The 20,604-nt window shown below is 43.7% G+C and overlaps 1 protein-coding gene across 3 annotated transcripts in view; it reads left to right on the top strand.

Annotated features, from left to right (window-relative positions):
• LOC116433510 (uncharacterized) overlaps window positions 1-20,604 on the top strand; it is a 112,255-nt gene that overhangs the window by 11,007 nt on the left and 80,644 nt on the right. For all 3 annotated transcript variants that reach the window (XM_031991665.2, XM_031991669.2, XM_076373100.1), the window contains one exon: window positions 18,275-18,348. The gene's annotated coding sequence lies outside the window, so the exon portion shown is untranslated. The remainder of the gene's footprint in view (window positions 1-18,274; window positions 18,349-20,604) is intronic.

The raw sequence follows: 20,604 nt of genomic DNA, 5'->3' as shown, positions 1-20,604 counted from the left end.
GAATATTATTTTCAGGCTGCATTCAACTAGAGATCAAGCTGATATACAAAATTCATTGTTCTATGGAATTAATATACCATTCAATACACTATCGCACGCTCGATAGCAGTTGTTAAACCTTATTAAATACCTCCCATTGTTCCGATGGTTTATTTAATTTTAATTGCATCTTTAGAGTACAGGAAAAACATACACAGGAAGGAAATGCTCGAGATATTATTATCTTTTGTTTAATAACTCAACTACTAGGAAAGTAAAAAGGAACTTCTATACTTTCTATGCGCAAAAGAATCTCATCAGCAACCACATCCATAACAATCACAAAACTTTGAACCTAAAATTCCAATTTTATCAATCACAATTCTAATTTCAATCTACTATAGTTTACACCTTAGCACTCCAGGTTGTTTTGTAATGTATCAGCACCTGCTAATTTTTATAGTATTCCTAGAAAATTAGAAATGCTATAACATTTCTTCGATCTTTTATTTTCCTTAGCACAAAATTTGGATGCGAGAAAAATCGAATAATTTTAGGTTGGTTTCTTTAAGATTCATTAAAATATCTAATATTATTTCTGGTGCAATATTGGAGCCTACAGAGTTCAAATATTGAATTATTCAATAGCGTTTGATAAGAACCGAAGTAGTATACATGTATATAACCAAAAATAAGTAGAATCAATCAGATTGAAGAGAACTCTCACCCAAAAAGTCAGCTTTCATTCGCAGTTATCCCGCCCGTGGTTTCGGCGAAGCACTTCCTAAGAATGCTAAGGTTAATTGAAAGTCGAGACGAGTCGCTGGGAATTCGAAAAGGTGCGGCGCCGGGAATTGCGCCGCATATTTTCCACGCGGAGTTGAACGGGGAACTTCCTACATCGCAGGAAGAAGACATATCTAGCAAACATTCGCATGTCGATCGGGCCGAGCTGAATCAGCGGCGCATTGTGGACTCCGCGGCGCAGCGCGCCAGCGTTTCCGCGTCTTAATTTAATTGTTGCTCGAGCCCCCGTTCGCCGTGGTTTATCGCGAACCGGGATTAATTACGGCGTTCTCAGGACTCGCTGGCGTTCGCTTGAAAACTAAAACGGGAAACGCGGGTACATATATATATATACACCTGCGGCTACGGGAAAAGAAACCTGAAAAATCAACTCGGTCCTCCCGGTCTCCGCTTTCGTTTACATTTACCTCTCCCTCGAATCGCGTTCGAACGAATTTCGTTCCCTTTTATTTACACGCCCGTAGAAAATGCAATTGGTTATGTGAGTTATTACATAAGGCTCGCGAACTGGTTCGATAGATTGCAGGAAAAGCATGCGATTTCTGCGAAGGGAACGCACAAGAATTGTATGCTGCGGCGATGTTTTCGAAACTTTTAATACTTCAATTAGAACGTTGGATATTGCTCGTTATAAAGTAATTTCGTTGTATCGTCCGGAATATAGATCAACGGAGTAGATAATATATTTATTAAATCCACGGTGAAGTTCTCTTTGTGTAACAGAATCGAAAGTAGCGAGGTCTTCCGGAATTTATGAAGTTGTTAGAAGCAGCGACGCAAGAATTCGGAATATTTCGGGTCGCAGCGGAGGGAGGAAAAAACTGATAACAAATTTCAGTGGCGGGTGTCTACGGCGTTCGGAATTATCATACCGCGGAGGGGATCGACGTCTGAACGTTTCTCCGGCGACAGGAAAATGAAAGAAGGGCGACGAGCGCTGGTCAAAGGGTGGCATTTAAATTTCAAATGTTCGAGCGGGTCCGTTTATGGTGATTTGCTGGCATGAAAACCGCCCCGCGGATAAGAAAAGTCCCTTCGGTACAATGCGTAACGAGCAGTTTGATTCCCGTGCGGTTTTAATGGCCGCCGCTGGAGAACGCATTCGGAGAAAGTGCGACGGACACGTCTAGCCTTTGAACGCCGATTTCAACCCGCACGGCGGCGGCGGCGGCGGCGGCGGCGCGGGGATCGTGTTACGAGGACATTATCCACTCTTAAAACCGCGCAAGTTACACGTCACCCCGGCTCGTTTCGCGACATTACCTACTTAAGCAGATAATGTCGGGAATGGTAATGCCAGTTTACAGCCGCGCATTAATATATCGCCTACCGCGCGCCGTTTCGAATCTCCCGATAAAAGCCACGCTCGATAGCGTCGACGTTGCGCTCGCAGCGCAGCGCTCCTGAAATCGCAACTGCGACCGTCACTCTGTCCCTTCCGATCGGAGCTTATCAGTGGAATTTCGAAATTTTGCGGATTGTTTACTGGACTTTGCGCTGTTCGGTTGTTGTTAGTGTATTGTCAGTCGAAAGAATATTTTTGTAATGTTTCTATTTCTCTGTATTTCCGTGTTTCTGTTATTGTATTCTATTTTTACTTTCTACTTCTATATTGTAGGAGAAAGAGAATTTTATCAGTATAATTATTTCATGGCAACTCACAGTAAAACAATAACAACATCAAACAACGCACACACTATACACTCAGATGCTCTCGTCTCACTCGCACACTTTCTAGAACATTTCATTACCATGCAACAATTTCACATATATTTGGAGTATTCTAGAAAAAACGAACATTATTGACATAAAAATCAATATAGAAAAAATCAATATAGTCTAGAATATTTCAATGCGCTCACACACACAATATTCCCCTATTTCCTCTATCTCTCATTCGAAACTTTTAATTCGTCCAATCGGTTTGAATAAACCAATAGAGTGTCCGAGTCGCAGTTAGCACGAGATCTCAGGGAAACATGAATTTCTAACTTAATCACACAGAGAAGCCTTCAATTCGCGGACGTCCGCCGCGACTTATCAGATTCACCGCACTGTATCAGTGTTTACAACGTTATCTGGTTTCCTTGCTGCTTTACAGCATGTTCATAAAAAAGACCATCGGTCCACAGACCCGTCCCGCGGCTCTCGCGTTGGAAAGCGAGCCTCGCTCCAAATATGCATAGATCGGTCGTGCAGATGGCGGACCGTAGGCGACGGAATCCGCCTCGTGGGCTCGAATGCATCGGGGCGTTGTGTATCGGGGATGGAAATCAGGGCTTCGTACTTACTTTCCCGATAAATACGTCACGCGGACCCACGGGAGATTTATGGCGGTGAGTAATCCTCGAGACGCTTTGTGTTCACCGTATCATAGTTTCTATATATTCCTCGGTATTTTCATCTGGACGGAATTTAAGGAAATTAAGTAGCATTATTTGTAATATAGAAGTGTCCAATACATTCACTAACAACTCAATGCAGAATGCAAAGAAACAAACAACACTATTTCAAGGAATTCAGTGTTCCATTCGAATATACTCCCCCAGAAATGCCCAAAGAAGTCAAAGGGTTAACCCTTCACGGACGAAGATTCTTTGAAACGTACAAAACCATCAACAGATGAAGCTACATTGCACATTAATCGCTTAAACAATAGCGAAAACAGAAACTAGACGCTAATCTCTTGCTGTCCGAGTAATTAGATCAATTGCCTGCTGCTCAATCTTCCTAATATGAACGTTTCATCTCGCCGAAACGTCGACATCCGTCCGCAAAGGGTTAAAGGAGCAATTACTAATATATTTCTTCTCGCAATGATTTCAAATATGTTGCAATATTTGTTTCAATAGTTACAAATTCTAAGCAAGTTTGAACAAACGAGTTTGAGCAAAGAGTTTGCCAGCTATCAAGAGATTCGAGAGATATCTCGAAAGTATGAAAAATGTTGGAAAGCGAAAGAGTTCGTAAGAAAACCGCACCCGCACGATACAAAGCGCACCGCGCCTCGATCGAATCGCGGAGCGCTCTCTAATTCTCGCTCGCGCGGCCAGCGATATTATTTAATCTGCCGGATCTACCAATTAAGAAGTGAAATGCTCAAGAAGTAGGAAGAGCGGCGTGATTCAGCGGCCGAGCCTCGGCCGGAAGTCGCGGAAGAGAGCACGGCCGCTCTCCCTGCTCTCCGTTCACGGCTCCGTCTCTCGTGGTCGTGAGACGAATAGAAAACTACCGCCGGCCGGAATAATAGTTGTTATTCTCGACGCTTGACCAATGGCCGGCTGCGAGCGTATCTGATCCATTCGACGCGTCAAGTGTCACGAAAATCTTGAGCGTTTTATGTAACGCTTATTTCCTCGCCGCGAGGAGACATAATTATTATATAAAGACAGGAACTAAAGGAACGATCGGTGAGTTATTAATCATTTAGCATTATAATTCTTATATTATACTATTATCGATTCACTCGCCTTATTGAACATTTTCATTCAACATCATGGCGGTCAACGCGTTAATCGCGTCACGCGAGAGACTCGATGCTCGCACTAGCGTTTCCTCTACAGTGAGATTTTCCTTTATTACCGGAAAAATTACTGGAAAGTGGTTTGAAGATCATTACGCGCTTGAAATATCCGCTCGCAGTTCATTTTGCTGGACGGTTTCAGTGTCAGGATCAAGGTTGGTTCGATCAGTGAAACAGCAGTACAGGTTGTAGGTAGATTACAGTTTCCAGGATGGCCTGTTCCACTTTCTCTTTCTTCCGATGGTTTATTTATTTGTCGCCACACCTCTGCATATCAGCCGTGAAGATGTGCGTCGTTCCCAGGATAGATTGAGACATTTACGTTAAGCAAATGGTCCAATACTTTTCAATTATCTGGTATCCAGAATCTGAAATCGAAACGTCTCGTAGTTCTTCCACAGAACGAACGAACTTCAGGTTTCACCCAAAAGGAAGCTAATTCGTCAAGAGAAACAAGTGTATCATCCTAATTACACTCGCTGAAGCGTTAAAGCGATTGAAGATACCACCGAACATCTTCAATCTCTCCAGTTTATCAAAGTTTCATCCCTTCTCCTATAAAATCGAGGCTCGCGATGGAAATTCTCGATCGCATTCACCAAATCTAACTGTTACCTATTTATTCTTCACATAAACTCCGTTACTTGTCTATCATTGACACTGGTACCTCGTCTTTCCCGTTGGAAAAAATATTCAGAACGCGGCGCCCGATAAAAGCGCAGCTCATTCCCGCTCGAACCGCGGCAACGCGAGCGGACTGGTTGCTGCTAATTATTTTGATTAGCTCCGTAAACGGTCCGGTGGCGGGGCCGGACAATATTCAGAAAGGAAATACGCCCGCCGGTTTAACCGGCGGCGAGAACAGTAAAAGAGCCGAGGGTTTTCCACCCCTTTATTCGACGCGCGAGCCGGAGGGCGGGAAAAGTAAAATTCCGGCGGCGATAAAACTCGATCAAAAGGCGCGTAAAAGTTGCCCCCGGGACTGCCATGGATAAATTTCGCGTTCGCTCGTCGGCCGTTGAGAATACTTTTATTTTGTCAACGCATTATTAACCCATTACCGCCCTCCGCGGACCGTAAAACTCGAACCCTCCGTTTCGCGTTTCCGCGCGGGCTCGCGTCCCTCGGGGCGGGCCGGTCGTTTTTCAAAATTCTCCGTCGCGTTTTTGTTGGCTGCGCGGAGGGAAATGAAATTTGCCGTCGGCCGTTCAGCGGCTCGAGAAACTTGCGCCTCGTGACCTAGAAAAACGGCGAACGGTACAAGCCGAACCTCGCGTTCGCGCCTCCACGGAAACGGCTCGCGAGATCGCCGATTGTTTTGGCGCGCGGATGGGAACAGGATTTCTTTTCGGGATAACGATCGTTATCGGGTCAGTGAAAATGAAACGGTTCGTTTTATTCGGTCGACGTTTGTTATTTTATTCGGAATGGTCTCTGTTCGGGGAAGGTGAATTATATGCTTGGTTTATCGTGATCGATGGTGTTTATTATTTTTGGAGATCGTTAATTGCGGTGGCTGTTTCTCCGGGCTTTTTTTCCCTCGTTCCTCGGTGTATGGTAATTTTCATTAGAATTTCAAATGAACTCCTGCGAGCTTCACCTTTAAATTACTGTTCAAATATTCACGTGCAAATACGGGGTGGCCGTTTTGGCCAAATTTCATCGCTCCCCCTGCGTCCGCTTTAATTTATTCGAAGTAATGACGCGTTGTGAAAGGGGCATAGCGACATCGACTTAACATGCAAATGGTGATCACTGTTAATATTTTTCATTCATGAAGGTATAAACAAGTGTGAGCGCCGGCGATCTGCTATACATACTCGTCCACTCGAATCAACGCTCGCATATTGAACGGCTCGGCCGCGATTACTCACGGCTTCGAAGAAAATGAATCACGAGATTCGCGAGGAACGAAAAATATTACGCTTTAAGGAAGCATCATTATATTTATGACCGTGGCGTTGCAAAAACATCGCAATGTTAATCGCCTACCACTCACGTAGATAAAGAAGCTGAAACCTAACGCGACGCGGAGGCCACAGAAATGCAAACGACATACAAATTAATGATAATTCAAAACCGTCGTATCCAATAGCCAATGAAAAACCCTCATTTTCTTGAATCCTCTGCCGTCGTAATTACCACTCATAAACAATTACAATCTTCGTTCACCGGAGAATCTCGAATCAATTTTTTAACTGCCGGGCTTCTGCAATCCACAACGAACCAAGATAATTCCACTATGGACTCCTAATTATAACAACCTAGAAGTATTCCAGCAAGTTTAATACTCTAACTAACCTTCCCTATAAATATCACATTCAAATCAAGTCCCAACACATTTCAACACCACCGAAATCACTAAAAAGCCTCTAATCTAAATCAAATTAACCCTGTGAACTATAGGAGCTTAAACAACCTTAATGTCAATTTTAAATTTACAATACATTCACTAAAAACTCTATACAGAATACAAAGAAATTAACAACACTATTTCAACCTAGGAATCATTCGAATATACTGTCCCAGAAATGCCCAGCCAAAGAAGTCGAAGGGTTAACCCTTTGTGGACGAAGATTCTTTGAAACGTACAAAACCATCAACAGATGAAGCTGCATTGTACATTAATCGCTTAAACAATAGCGAAAACAGAAACTAGACGCTAATCTCTTGCTGTCCGAGTAATTAGATCATTTGGCTGCTACTTAATCTTCCAAATACTACCTTAGCACTCCAGATGGTTTTGTAATTTATCAGCAACTGCGACTAATTTTTATGGTATCCCTAGTGAAAATGAAAAATACTGTAACATCCCATCGATTTTTTATTTTCCTTCTCAATAGAAAATTTGGATGCGTGGAAAATAATTTTAGGGTAGTTTCTTTGATTCGTTGAAATATTTGATATTATAACTGGTGCAATATTAGAGCCTACAGGGTTCAAAGGGTTAACCCTTCGCGGATGAAGATTCCTTAAAATGTACCAAATCTCCAACAGATGAAGCTAAATTATACAATTGTGTAATTGATAGAACAAAAGGAAACTGCGTGCTGATCTCTCGCTATCCGAGTACTTAAATCATTCTTTTGTCTTAGTCTTCGAAATACGAACGTTTCATCTCGCCGAAACGTCGACGTTCGTCACAAGGGTTCAAAGGAAACCCAATCGCGCCGAAGGTTCCTCGTCACCTCTATTTCCAACCCATCGGCGGTCCGCCGATGCATCCGCCGATGTCATTTCGATTACGCGTCGCGTACGTAAGTACTATGCGCGGCGCGTCACGGCGCGGCGCGGGGTGAACGCTTCATTCGCGCGATAGGAATGAATGGGCCGCGGCGACATCCGGTCGGAAGAGCGGCGCGCGTCGATCCGGCCTCGGACTCTATTTCAAGAGACCGGCCGTCCTCTTCGTCCGTGCACGCGGTACCAAAAGCGACTGCAGCACCGGCGCGCACCCCGAGCCGTCGTAAAACTTAACGACGGCCGCTTTATACGGCGGAATCGCGTCGGGGCAAGAAACGGCCCCTCGTCCGCCGGCGTGTCCCCCTCGGCGCCGGCCGGTTACCGCGGACGACGGTAATGCTCGCGATAACGGCACGGCGAACGGTGTTTCGCGTGCGGGATTCACGCGACCGCGCCGATGCACTTCATTTGTGACGTTTAACGGTCCCGCGGCGGAGTGCATCGATCGGTGAACCGGCGGTCCCGGATTCCCCGCGTTTGTGTTCCTGTTCAGCCCGCGGAAAGTCGACTGGCGTCAGCGTTAGCCGCGGCACCGCCTCCTGACGGACGATGACGGCTTGATTATAGACCCGGCTTGCCACTTCGGGACGCCGCTCGAATCGCGAGGAACCCTTGTTGGGATAACTGATCGAACTGGGATCTTTTACTTTTTAACCCCTTGCAATCGGATGTTTCTTATTAGAAATATTTAACGTTTCTTTACGAGGCGAAGGATGTTCTTGGTTAGGTCTTGGTTAGGTCACAGGTAAATACGTGAAACCAGAATATTATAACGAATTTACTTTTCCTTGTACTGTCTCACAAATATATAATCTTTACTCATAAATATTCATACCTCTTTCTACGTTTGTTCAAACCATAATACAACCCCAAATATTTCTACTGAAGAGAGCTCCAAAAAAATTCACACTATCAATTCTCTAATTCAAATCTCTATAGATCTCTGTCTGTCAATTTTAACCCTTTTCACTCGGATGTTTCTTACTAGAAATATTTAACGTTCCTTTACAAGGGGAAGACGATGGTCTTTGAGACTAATTTGAAGAGAAATCATCAGTACATTGAGAAAAGCTGTTTTATTCCAATGTTTCACGTGTCGAGGCATTATACAAAGTTTAATATTAAATGTCACATTCTACAGTTTTACTATGTCAAATCAAATTGTGATTGACAGTCACTTCTCGAGTGCAAAGGGTTAACCCTGATCGGACCACGATGCGACTTCGAGTCACATTTGAACTTTTCAGTTATATTCTTCGATCATTTCATATTGCATTTCGGAAGACTCTTTTGGGCTTTTAACCCCTTGAACTCTGTAGGCTTCGATATTGCATCAGTTATAATATTAAATATTTGAACATGTTCACTGCCACGTGTACCACGTGTGGTTTGCCAGTAGGTTAGAAAGGGTCACGGGCGGTTTTTCTTGTTTCGTATTAGGTTTTCGCGCGATTTGAATGTTTATATGTTATGCAGTTGTTTTGAAGTGTTACTGATTGCAAGGAGAACAGAGTATTGAATCGTTGGAAAGGCATTGTTGGCCAACGATCGAGCTGAGATAAGATTGCGTTTGATCGATCGGCGACGCGTCAGCTACCATCGTTTATTCGTGGCGCAACGATCGATTAAGAAATACTTGCAGCAACGATTTAGATACTTTTGCATTGACAAGGAAAGCTTTTTAGGATCGCGGTTGTAACAGAGAAAAACATTTGAGAAGTGAAAAATCGCTGGCTGTCCTTCGCGCGTCGCGTCTGTTCTTTTTCCTTTTTTCCATTTCCGACGTGCTTACGTACGGCCGTGATTAACGGTACTCCGGTTTCGCAGGCGCAATTAGGCGAAACGGAGCATAAACACATGGAACGTCGATTGGTATATCCTGGTGTACGGTTAGATTTATCGAAGCGATAATTCTGGAAATCCCGGTGCGCGGGACGCGAGCCGGCTCGCGGATTTTTTCCTCAATTAGCTTTTCAAAGCAGTTTATTATTGAATGTAAAGCAACTTACATGGTTTCCTTGATCAGGCATAAGGGTGGGATACCATGCGTGGATACCGTGCTCAGATTGATTAGCGCCTGCAAGAAATAGAAATTTAATCTTAGGATCTTGAATGAATTGCTTACAGAGTAGTTCAAATAAATTGCTCAACCATGTATGCCTAGAAGTCAACATTGAAGATGGGTTCGATGAACCATTGCCGTTCGTTCAATCAACTTTCCGAGACCCACATTTCATTTGATCAAACTTTATTCAACTTCATTCAACTTTTCGATTCATAGAAACTAGATCTTCAAACCTTCTTCTACAAACTAACACTTTGTGAATAATATCAAATCTTTATGAAGTTAACGTTGATGGGTTCGATGAACCGTTGCCTTTCGTTCAATCAACTCTCCAAAACTCAGATTTCATTAGTAAACTTTATTCAACTTCATTCAACTTCTCGATTAGAAACTAGTTCATCAAACCTTCTACAAGCTATCACTTTGCGAATAATATCAAACCTTTATGAAGCAACACTGCTCACAGTACAAAAAAATTCAAGAAACATAGAATATTATTATTCCTCGACGCGAGAATTAAATCTCATACTCCGAAGCATAATATAAATGCAACGTAAATATTATATTCCAAATAAACAGGAATGAAACAGCTCTTTGTTCCCCCGGCCACGGCGCGTTAGATCGCGTGAAAGATTCAAGTGACGAAACCGTCCGCGATGCATCGAAGCATAGTGCATCCGATGTTTCGCAAGGCGAGCGACGCATCTGTTCCCGCGGCGAACGGGAAATATGATTTATGGCCGGGGCGCGAGATAGCGTGCCGCCTTAATCCGCGGACGTGACTCGCGGACGCAGGAAGTCGCTCTATCGGCCCGTCTCGCGGCTGCCAACGGCTTTTCCTACGGCCGCGATCGAGCCGCGCCGTTAACGGGCCACGTTATCTTCGAATATACCACGCGAACAGATCGTAAACTGGGTCGAGTTGAAAGGAATCACGGGAAAAGCTCGCGTTCCGCTCTTAATGGATCCATTTGTTCCATTTTCATTGCTGCAAGTATGCAAGACTTCCGATACCTTTCGATTCTTCGCCGAACAACAGGGAAATCCATTTACCAGCGATCAATATTAACTTCTCACTCAACGTACTGTTCGAACCGTGAACCTCGAAGCGAGACTTTCAAAAGTCGAAGTCGCCGATCCCAATTTTCCAATGTTTTATATTTTAACACTTTGGCTGCCACGTGAACACTCATCAAAACTCCCATGTACTCGAAACAGTTTTCTCCATTAAACAGAAACTGAGAAATCAAGATTCTTCTTAATAATTGCTCCACTATCTTTCTTATATCTCATATATCCAACAAAATTCGGTTCGTTCGATACGTTACGAAAAAATGTCCACGTTTCTGTAAAAAATAATGTCACCCGAATTCGGGTGACGTGGCAGTCAAAGTGTTAAGAAAACTGTTTCGATTGCAGTTTCGATGATTATTCACTTGGCAGTCAAAGTGTTAATTGTAATATATACTATAGTGGCTTTCGCGGATGTCATCTTTCTGAACGACGCGCCACTATAGTGGCTCAGTCGCTACCAATATATCATAGATCATACCCAATCGTATTACTAATTATTACAGTAAATTGTTAAAGTTAAATTATGTATCATATGTTTCAGAAAAATTACAATTTAATCATCAAAAACTATTCCAATGTACTCGCGTAGAAAACAGCATTGTCCGTGCAGAACGTGACTAAGAGGTCAATTCAACGGTATCTTTCCTACATTTCCGGCGATCTTTCCGAAAACAGTTCGCTGAGGAATAGCCGATTTTTCTCCGCTCGAAAAACAAACGGTCCCGGGTCCTCCCGCGGCACACTTAATTTTACACGGTGTATATTTACCCGGTGCCGGTCGCAAATCACCGCCGGTGGAAGCTGTCGCGACGATAACGCGCGCCCCATAATTTCCACGGGCGGGAAATCCGGCTAAATTTACCGGCGACGTCGCGTGCCGATCAGTGTCCTTCGATGCGTCTCCATTAGCTCGGCCCTTCTCCCGTTCGTTCGTTCGTTCGAGTGGTTTACGGTTGTTTTGCTTAAGAGGGCCGCGAGAGACGGGACGAGACGGTTCCCGTCTGCGGGAGCTGCAGACGCGGCGCGGGGTTAAATTTAGAGCAGGCGCGCCTTCTTTCGAGCCGGAGAGGCTTAGCGAGCCCAGACTAAGCCCCCGAATGCACTTCCGCTCGAAATAACCCCCGGACGTGGATCCACGGCGAGCGAGATTAACGAGCAAGGTTGCCTGGCTTCGATCTCCTGCCGTTGGCCGCGGGAAATCGGGAGATCGACCGGTTAAACCGAGGGGTCGGGGGGCGGGCTTCCACTCGGAGCGTCAAGCTCTTCAACGCGTTGCTTTAAGATATTGTATTAGGCTTGTCGTGGAAGATTTCGGACGGAGAGTCAGATGTTTAAGCGATTCGAACGTTGGTGTTTGAATTTCTATTGAATGCGATATCTCGGAGATTTAATTGAGTATTGTATAATGTTAACCCTTTGCACTCGAAAGTATTTCAATGGAAATATTTAATATTTTTTGACGATATATAGGCGATATTTTTTGAAACTAATTTAACGATGATTTTATAGAGACAAATTTGAACTCTTTCAGTGGGCTTGTTGCGGAAGATTTCGAACGGAGCTTCAGATATTTAAGCAATTCGAACGTTGATGTTTGAATTTCTATTGAATGCAACCGGATGTCTCGGAGCTTCAATTGAATGCGATATCTTGGAGATTCAATTGAATATTGTATAATGTTAACCCTTTGCACTCGAAAGTATTTCAATGAAAATAATAACATATTAGTTTGAAGCTAATTTAACGATCATTCATAGATAAATTAAGCAACAGAGGTGTTTTGCAATGCAAAGTTTAATCTGAAATATTAAGTTTTCTACTTCGTAGTTTTGTTATATCGAATCATGTGGTGACTGAGTCACCACTCGAGTGCAAAGGGTTAAATGTTATTTGATAGTTTGGTCAAATGTCAGCTTCTTCAATTTTATAGATACAAATTTCAGATATTTAAGCGATTCGAACGGTGTTCAATGTTTGAATTTCAATTGAATGCGACTGGATGTCTCGGAGCTTCAATTGAATGCGACTGGATATCTCGGAGCTTCAATTGAGTATACTATAATGTTAAACGTCATTTGATAGTTTGGTCAAATATCAGCTTCTCCAATTTCATAGTTCCAAATTTGAACTCTTCCTAGTTTGAACTGAATATTGTATTCATCTGATTGACTGACAAAACCGGTATCGTCCATCTAGAAAATCGTTCAAAAGGAATTCCTATAAATATATAAATATTCTGTTTCCAAGTGAAATTTTCGTATATTTCTAAAATTCTGCTAGATGTACTTTCATCATAAATGCTGGACAATAAAGGAATATTATGGGAATTACCGTCTACCGAAGCTTCATCGGAATCAATGATTGTTACGTTTTATATTTCCTCGTCGGAGATTCTTAAGAGACCGCACGCAAGCTTTAATTAACAGCTTCGAGACGCGCCGCGTTCCGGACAATCGATTCCGAGCTGGTTTTCAGTGCCAGGACAGTGGATCCATTGTGAGCCCGGCTGCGTAAAACTGTGACCCTGAGAACGGTCTTGCTGCGAACCGCGAGAACCCGACTGTGCCCCATTGTTCCGCTTTTTATATCGGACTCTGTTTTTCACCTCCCTCGTTCCCCGGTTAGTTGCTAGTAAATTATCCATTCATCTCGGCAGCATCTGGGTCACCGGAGTGGACGCGAACCGTGTGTGTGCCACCTTTGTGCGAAGTTCCTTCGTAATTCGCTGGAAACTCTTCCGCGGCTCGGGCAAGAACAATTTTCATCGAATTTCGTGGGGATAACGTCGAGGCGCGAGCCGGAAACCGGCGGACCCGCGAGGAAAATTAAGTCGAGGAGGTAGAATAGAACTTTTCAGTGGGAGATTTCGTTTTTCGGATAATCTACTTTCAAAGTTCCGAGTGGATCGAGAAGCAGGAACAGACTGAGCTGATAAATCTCGGTAATCTTACAAACGAAAGGTCGTATGAAGAAATTATTCATTTCCATTTATACTTCATATACTCGTAAAGTTCTATATCTCGATTATCCGAACGCAACTGTTCCTTCTGACAATGAAACGAGTGCAGGTTTCAAACGTTAAAAATTGAATAGGACATTAAAAGTGGGATATTCTAATTAACACTAGAACTATCGAGCATTTAATAGGATTAATATGTCGTATAAAAATTGAAACAATAGATTATGGTCAGTTTTGTTAGACACTCGTTATAATATTCAAATGAAACTATTTTCAAGATTATTTAAATTATAGAATGCTTTCAAGATATCAATAATTGCGAAACGAAAAGATCGAGACCAGTCATTTTGACTCGCTGATCTTTATACTGATAATACTTAATTATCTATGAATACATCTTATCCAATTACTCCCACAATAAAAGAAGAATTACGTTCCATAAGGAATGTTCAACGTTCTAAGAAATCCTCCTCCGTGTAAGTTGAAATTTGGAATACCAAAGCACCACTTATCACGTATAATATCGTCAGTCATCGATGACCGGCGCACCGCTGAACGTGCTAACACGCGAACGTCGAACCCGTTTACAGTTTCTTATGCCGCGTTTACGCCGCAGCTTCGACGCTAATGAAGAAAGTGTCTACGATAAAAACTATCCGAGAGAGCTTTCTACGATGCATTTGCAGTGCGGCTGCTATAATCTCGCGATTCCAGTTGCCCGATCCATATATCAAGCCTAATAAACAACTCGCTAATGAGTCTTCACCGATTTTTCCACGTCCATCGCGAAGACGCTCGCAGCGAAGGAGCACCGACTCTCGGATCGACGATCCGTCCCTCGTTGCTTCGAAGTAAACGTTTCGTGGTCGAACAACGCGACGTATTTTCTCCGATCGACGCTCTTATCGAGTGTCGCAGCTGCTACGTCGGCTCGCGCCGAGACGCCCGACGGTTTCGGGGCTAATGGCGGCTGTTCCGAGGCCGACGATTCCCCGCATTTGCATCGAAAAATTGAATCCGAGGGAGCACGGCGCATACAGAGTGGTTAATATACTCGCGTCCTCTCGGCGCAGCCACGTTGCCAGCGAAGACTCTCGCTTTAGGGTGGATACGTTTTTCCCGGGACAAGGAACGAGATTCGTGCACGGCAATTGACTGCGTCGAGCGCCGACGACCGTTCGCTCTCGAGAATTCGTGCGATTTTAGTATGGGAACAAGAACTACTTGTGCCTTGATTCGTGAATGGCTTGTGTTAACGCTGAAACTACTAGACGGGAAATGACCTATGCCTGATGTCTGCTTTTTGGAGTTATTAGAAAGATGTTTCTCTGAGAAATTATTAAAGAAATTCGTTTAGTACTGTGCAAATTGAATTGTGAATCGATTAAAGTCTGAACAGAAGTTTTGGAGTTTCTAAATTTTAACCCTTCGCGGACGAAGATTCTTTGAAATACAGAAAACCGTCAGCAGATGAAGCTAAAGTATATCGATTGCTTAGATCATTGGAGAAGGGAAATCACGTACTGATCTGCTGTTTTAGTTATTAAATCATTTGCTCGCGACTTAGTGTTATAAATATGAACATCTGATCAAAATGTCGACAAATATTAGTTGAATATCTTGGACACCACTTTTGCCACTTATATTATGATCTATCATTAACACTAGAACTACCGTATCACAGCAATGAAGTGTGTTAATATTTTCGATATTTTATAGTTGTGCGTATTGTCAACATTGATTCGGAAATATTGAAAATACTGTTGGAACCTACTTCGTAAAACTGAAAACAGAATATTCTGCGTTATTCGTGATGTTGAAAGGATATTTGCGTCGATTAACCGACAGAATTGTTTGACAATTAGCAGATGGTTCGTCGTTAATCGAAATGGAATTTGTGAGAAGCTGGGGGAAAATTCGTGACGCGATTCGAGCGCGTCCGCCGCCATCGCGTCGGGATTCGGATTAAGCGACGCGAGACAATGGCCGCGGTGAATGTCGGTCGATCGACGTGACCTTTGAGCCGCTGACATTTTAACCCTAAGAAGACGAGGGAGCAGGGAGGAGGCGGACGGCTCGTGACGTACGATCGGAGAAATCGAACCGGAGTACGTCGACGAGCTTGCGGATTGATTGACCTTTCCGCTGAGAGCTTTCGCCTCGCCTGAACCATATTACCGCGCCCCGTTTCGTGTTCCATGAAAGTCAATGCTGCCCGATTTAGAGGTGAAGGCACGTCCCGCGAAGACAGCGTCTAAATTTAAACGGAGGATCATCCTTCCCGATCGTTTCCGCCGCGATAACCGTCCGACGATCGCGAGACTGTTTAAATTCCTATCGCGACGGAACGTTGCCGTGATATAGTAAATGGCAGTCGGTGATCTTAACGAAACCTTGGGTCGAAGTAGTCTCTACAATCGTCGAATGTTTCATACGTATCGAAATTTCATTGGATATCTTCGTTCGTGTTAACCCTTTGCGGACGAATGTCGACGTTTCGGCGAGAACGTTCAGATTTGGAAGACTAAGCCGCAGGCAAATGATCTAATTACTCGGACAGCAAGAGATTAGTATGTAGTTTCTGTTTTTGCTATTGTTCAAGCAATTTATATATAATTTAGCTTCATCTGTTGAAGATTTTCTATATTTCAAAGAATCTTCGTCCACAAAGTGTTAAAGGGATAAATATAGTTCTCGAAGAAGGGGTTGAAATAATAGTTGAGTATCTCGGACACCACTTTTGCCACTTATATTACGATCTATCATTAACACTAGAACTACTGTATCACAGCAATGTAACATGTGTAAGGTTAATTACTCAAAGCTAATAGCAATCGACGTGACACTGAAACAATAAAATACCCAGCTTACAATGGTTCTCCTCCGAGACTGCTCGCTGCCAGGTCAAATCATAAGATGAATAACGCTCGACGCTGAACGCGTTAACCTTGGAGCAAATCGACGCGTTAGAAAGTGTCCACCGACGCGTTGCGCGTGTACTCGCTTGAGAACGCGGCGGATCCTCCCGCAGCTACTTTCCATGTGCGTGTCCCGCGGCCTCCTCGAAAGTGGGAATCAGCGGCGCGCGTGGGGTGCGAAACGCGAGGCGTCCGTGGAAAGCGGGGAAAAACTATGTCGAGCGCGGGGCGGAAACGCGAACGACAGGCGTGAAACGCGAAAGGAAACACGGCGTTGCGCAAGAACGTCGCTGGAAGAACGCGTCGTCGATTCGCTGACGTCGATAAGACTCTTCGCGTTTCATCCACGCGAGGAATTCGTAACGAGAGTAATTCTGATTATGTCAATTTACCGGGATCAATGTGTTTTGTGTTTGTTTTTAACCCTTTGACGAAGATTCTCTAGATAGTAATCTTGATGCTTCCACGGCCTGGAATATTATTATATTCATTTTTGGCTTTCGGGTGAGAGCCGTGTCCAATAGGAATATTTTCGGCTTCGTCAGGGGGCTAAAGGCACACTGATACCAGTGTGTGTCTTGGAAGACTTTCTTTAAATGTGGATGTTCATGTTCCGGATCGGTGGTTACCAATCATTTTTTAATTGGTCAGCTGGACAATTAAAAAAAAAAATTCTCTAGAGTATAGGGAACCTTTTGTAGATTCAAATCACACATCGAATGCCTGAATAATATGGAATAAGGAAATTATGTACTGATTTCTTACTGTTTGAATAGTTGAATCATTTGCTACTTAATATTACAAACATGAGGCAAAGTGTCGACATCAAAGGGTTCATCGTAGCGTGAAAATGTGAATAATTAGAACAGTTGTGATTACATTCGCTGGGATTCTTGGCGCTTGTGTTATTATTCTGGAATCTTGCAGACGTGAAGAGCAATCGGAATGATTTTGTCAAAATGACTGGTTTCGATTGTGTTTTGGAATTATTGATATCTTAAAAGCATTGAATACCTGAAATGATCTTGAAATTAAATAGCTTCACTTGAATACTATAATGAATGCCTGAAGAAACTGAGAATAATTTATTGTTACAATTTTTACAGGAATTACATATAAATCGTATTGAATGCTCGGTAGTTCTAGTGTTAAGCGAACTGCATTCTGGTAGAGCGGAGCTTTTGGTGGACACATTTGTCGAATTTATTGAAGTATTATATAGGAATTCCTAGAGGAGGGATAAATTTAGTCGTCGTTCCCATTGATTCGCTTATACATTCTTTAACTCGCGTTACTGGAAGTTTCATTCGCTTCACTCGCGTTCCAAAGCGAGGCGAATCGGTTTTAATTACGCTCACGCCAGCGCCGAGGTTTATAAAGTTACAGAGTTAACGCTAAACAGAAGCGCTCCGACGATTCGAAAGTTCCAGTTGTTTTTAGAGACTTTCAGGCCAGTAAGAGACGTCGATAAAAGTTTCGAGCTTAATGTCTTTTCAGGGCGGAACAACCCCTGCAGTCGGTGCTCGCGCTTCTATTTTCTTATACGTCTTCGGAACTATAATAACATTTCGAATAAATGTTAGCCTGTCTTACTATAGTGCTTAGAAAGCTGAGCCTTAAAACTAGTATACAATTGTACATTTCAAATTCTCAAAATTTCCTGTTCGAAACACAGAATACCGCGCTCACTCGAGATTCTGTTACAGATTTCTGACCTTGGAATCGATGATCGAGGCCTCTGCTTGACACGTGGGCATCAAGCATTCTCCTTTGCTCAACTGTAAGTAGTCATTTTCCTATAAATTAACAACACCGACGTTGAACCTTTTACACGAGCTGTGCGAACCACTACAAACTGATTCTCAATTAATTACAATAATTACCCATGAAACGCAGAACATAATTTAAATCGATGTCCATACAAAAATGAATAATCTCAATTACTCTAACATTCCGTTTCCAGCGCAACATAAACAGATTATACTTAAATTATTATAGATTAGTTAGATAATTAGATTATACTAACTCGTAAGCAGTGCAAAAATTATCACAATCTCGCTCAATGACATCTAATGTTTCTCGCTTGATCGAACCACCTTTTCCACCTTTTCAATATCTATAATAATAGTAGCCCCACTACAATATTTCCCAAGTGTTCGCAATGCGCGAGTTAAAGACTGCGAGGCGCGTGGGCACGCGTGTCACGCGCGTACGCTCGAATGTCAAAGCATCGATAATCTTCAAGTAGAATTTCACTGTTTATCGCAGACCGCCGCAAAATACAGAAATGGATATTCACCGCGTTCCTCGAGCTCCGATCGAGCATTCAACAGCCTAATGGTTTTCGTGTCGCGCGATCGTTCGCGGATCTAATAAAATTAGCGGATCTCCGCTGGAATCGAGTCATCCAGCCTAACGCCCGCATCGCGTGGGCGTCGGATCCGGTGAAAGCGACTCGGCTCATCCGAGCTGCCCGCGATAAAGCTTTCTCATAAGCGATCCGGTCGGCGGATAAGGGTTCGGCACGCGAGCGGATCATCCGTTCCGAGCGCGGGAAGATAACGACGCGACGGGACGCGCCGTCATTGCCAATGCCGCGGACCTTGTCGCGGAACGGGACTACTTTCGCTTATTACAGGCGGATTCCTCGTGTTCCACGGCCGCGTAATTAAGCCGCGAGCATAGATCACCCGTTGATTAGCATCGCGACGCCGTCGCGCCGAGGGAAACCATTGACGACGCCGGAAACTAGTTTCGCCCGCGTGCTCTCGCGAAAGAATGCGGGGCCGTGGCTTAATATTTTTCTTAATTGACTTGGACTAGTTCCGCGGAAAATCCGCCTCGGCCTCGGAAGATCAATTTCACCGATTCCAGCTCGACCGGGAAAGAAGCGGCCCGATTCGGGGAGAAAAGTTCCGCGAGGAGGAACCGTAATCTGGATCGCGCCTATTGTTAGCTTCCTCGAGCTTACGCGAATTTGAACGCGGTTTTCAGGAAGCTTTCCGGGGGAACCACTGGAACTTGATTGTCTTCGTAATTTTCGCTCCTGCGTTGAGAATTAGTTCAACTACACTGGAACCCTTACGATTTCCGTTTTTTAGAATTCTAACGTTGCTCCTGGGCTTTTGGAATTCTAGAAGCTTCCTCGGTGAATTAGAGCTCGTAGCTTAACCCTTAGCACTCCAGGTTGTTTTGTAATCTATCAGCAACTGCTAATTTTTATAATATTCCTAGCGAAAATTAGAAACGCTGTAACATTTCTTCGATCTATTTTCCTTGTACAAAATTTCGATGCGTGGAAAATCGAATAATTCTAGGGCAGTTTCTTTGATTCGTTAAATATTTAATATAACTGTTGCAATATTGGAGTCTAAGAGTTCAAAGGGTTAAAACGACGCATGTGATTTCTATTATTGAGCGAATGCTCAGATTCCTTGCTAGAGCAACGGATTGAACAACTCGAGCTGAGCGAATCAATTGAAACCTTAGTAGACAGTTTTTCGAGTTTCTCTAGGAAAAAAGTCACTTCGGCTGCCGCTGTTAAAGCATTCTTCGATCGTAACAGCAGAACAGTGTATCGTAACAAAACAACGAGGGATTCGTTCGCGCCGAGCGGTAATTGAAGGCAATTAGCGCGGAGAGGCTCTAATCGCGCTTCGATCGGGAGGTCTCGCAAGAATAACAAGAGAGACAGAGAGAGAGGGAGAGGACCGTCGGGAGGGAGGGACGGAGACAGATATCGAAGGGGAGAAAGATACGAAGGAACAATTAGGAGCAGCGGTTTCCGAGGAAAGTTGGTAACGACGAAACGGAAGTTAGGAGAGCGTGGAGTCTTCGGCACAGATTCCTCGACGGTCGTCGGCGAACGGTACTCCCCGTCGCGCGTTCGTTAACATCTATTGGCGAATCTAGCGGCGAACGATGCCTATGCACCGGCATTAATATTTATTTCGTCCGGGCGTGGAATTGGCCCGCGACCGGCTGCGTTGTGCAACCGTCGAACACCGTCGACGCGTTCGCGACTATCGTTTGCAAC

Source organism: Nomia melanderi, chromosome 13, assembly GCF_051020985.1.
Source record: "Nomia melanderi isolate GNS246 chromosome 13, iyNomMela1, whole genome shotgun sequence".
NCBI classification, from domain to species: domain Eukaryota; kingdom Metazoa; phylum Arthropoda; class Insecta; order Hymenoptera; family Halictidae; genus Nomia; species Nomia melanderi.
Note: the sequence above shows the minus strand (reverse complement) of the source record. Positions and strands in the feature narration are given on the sequence as shown.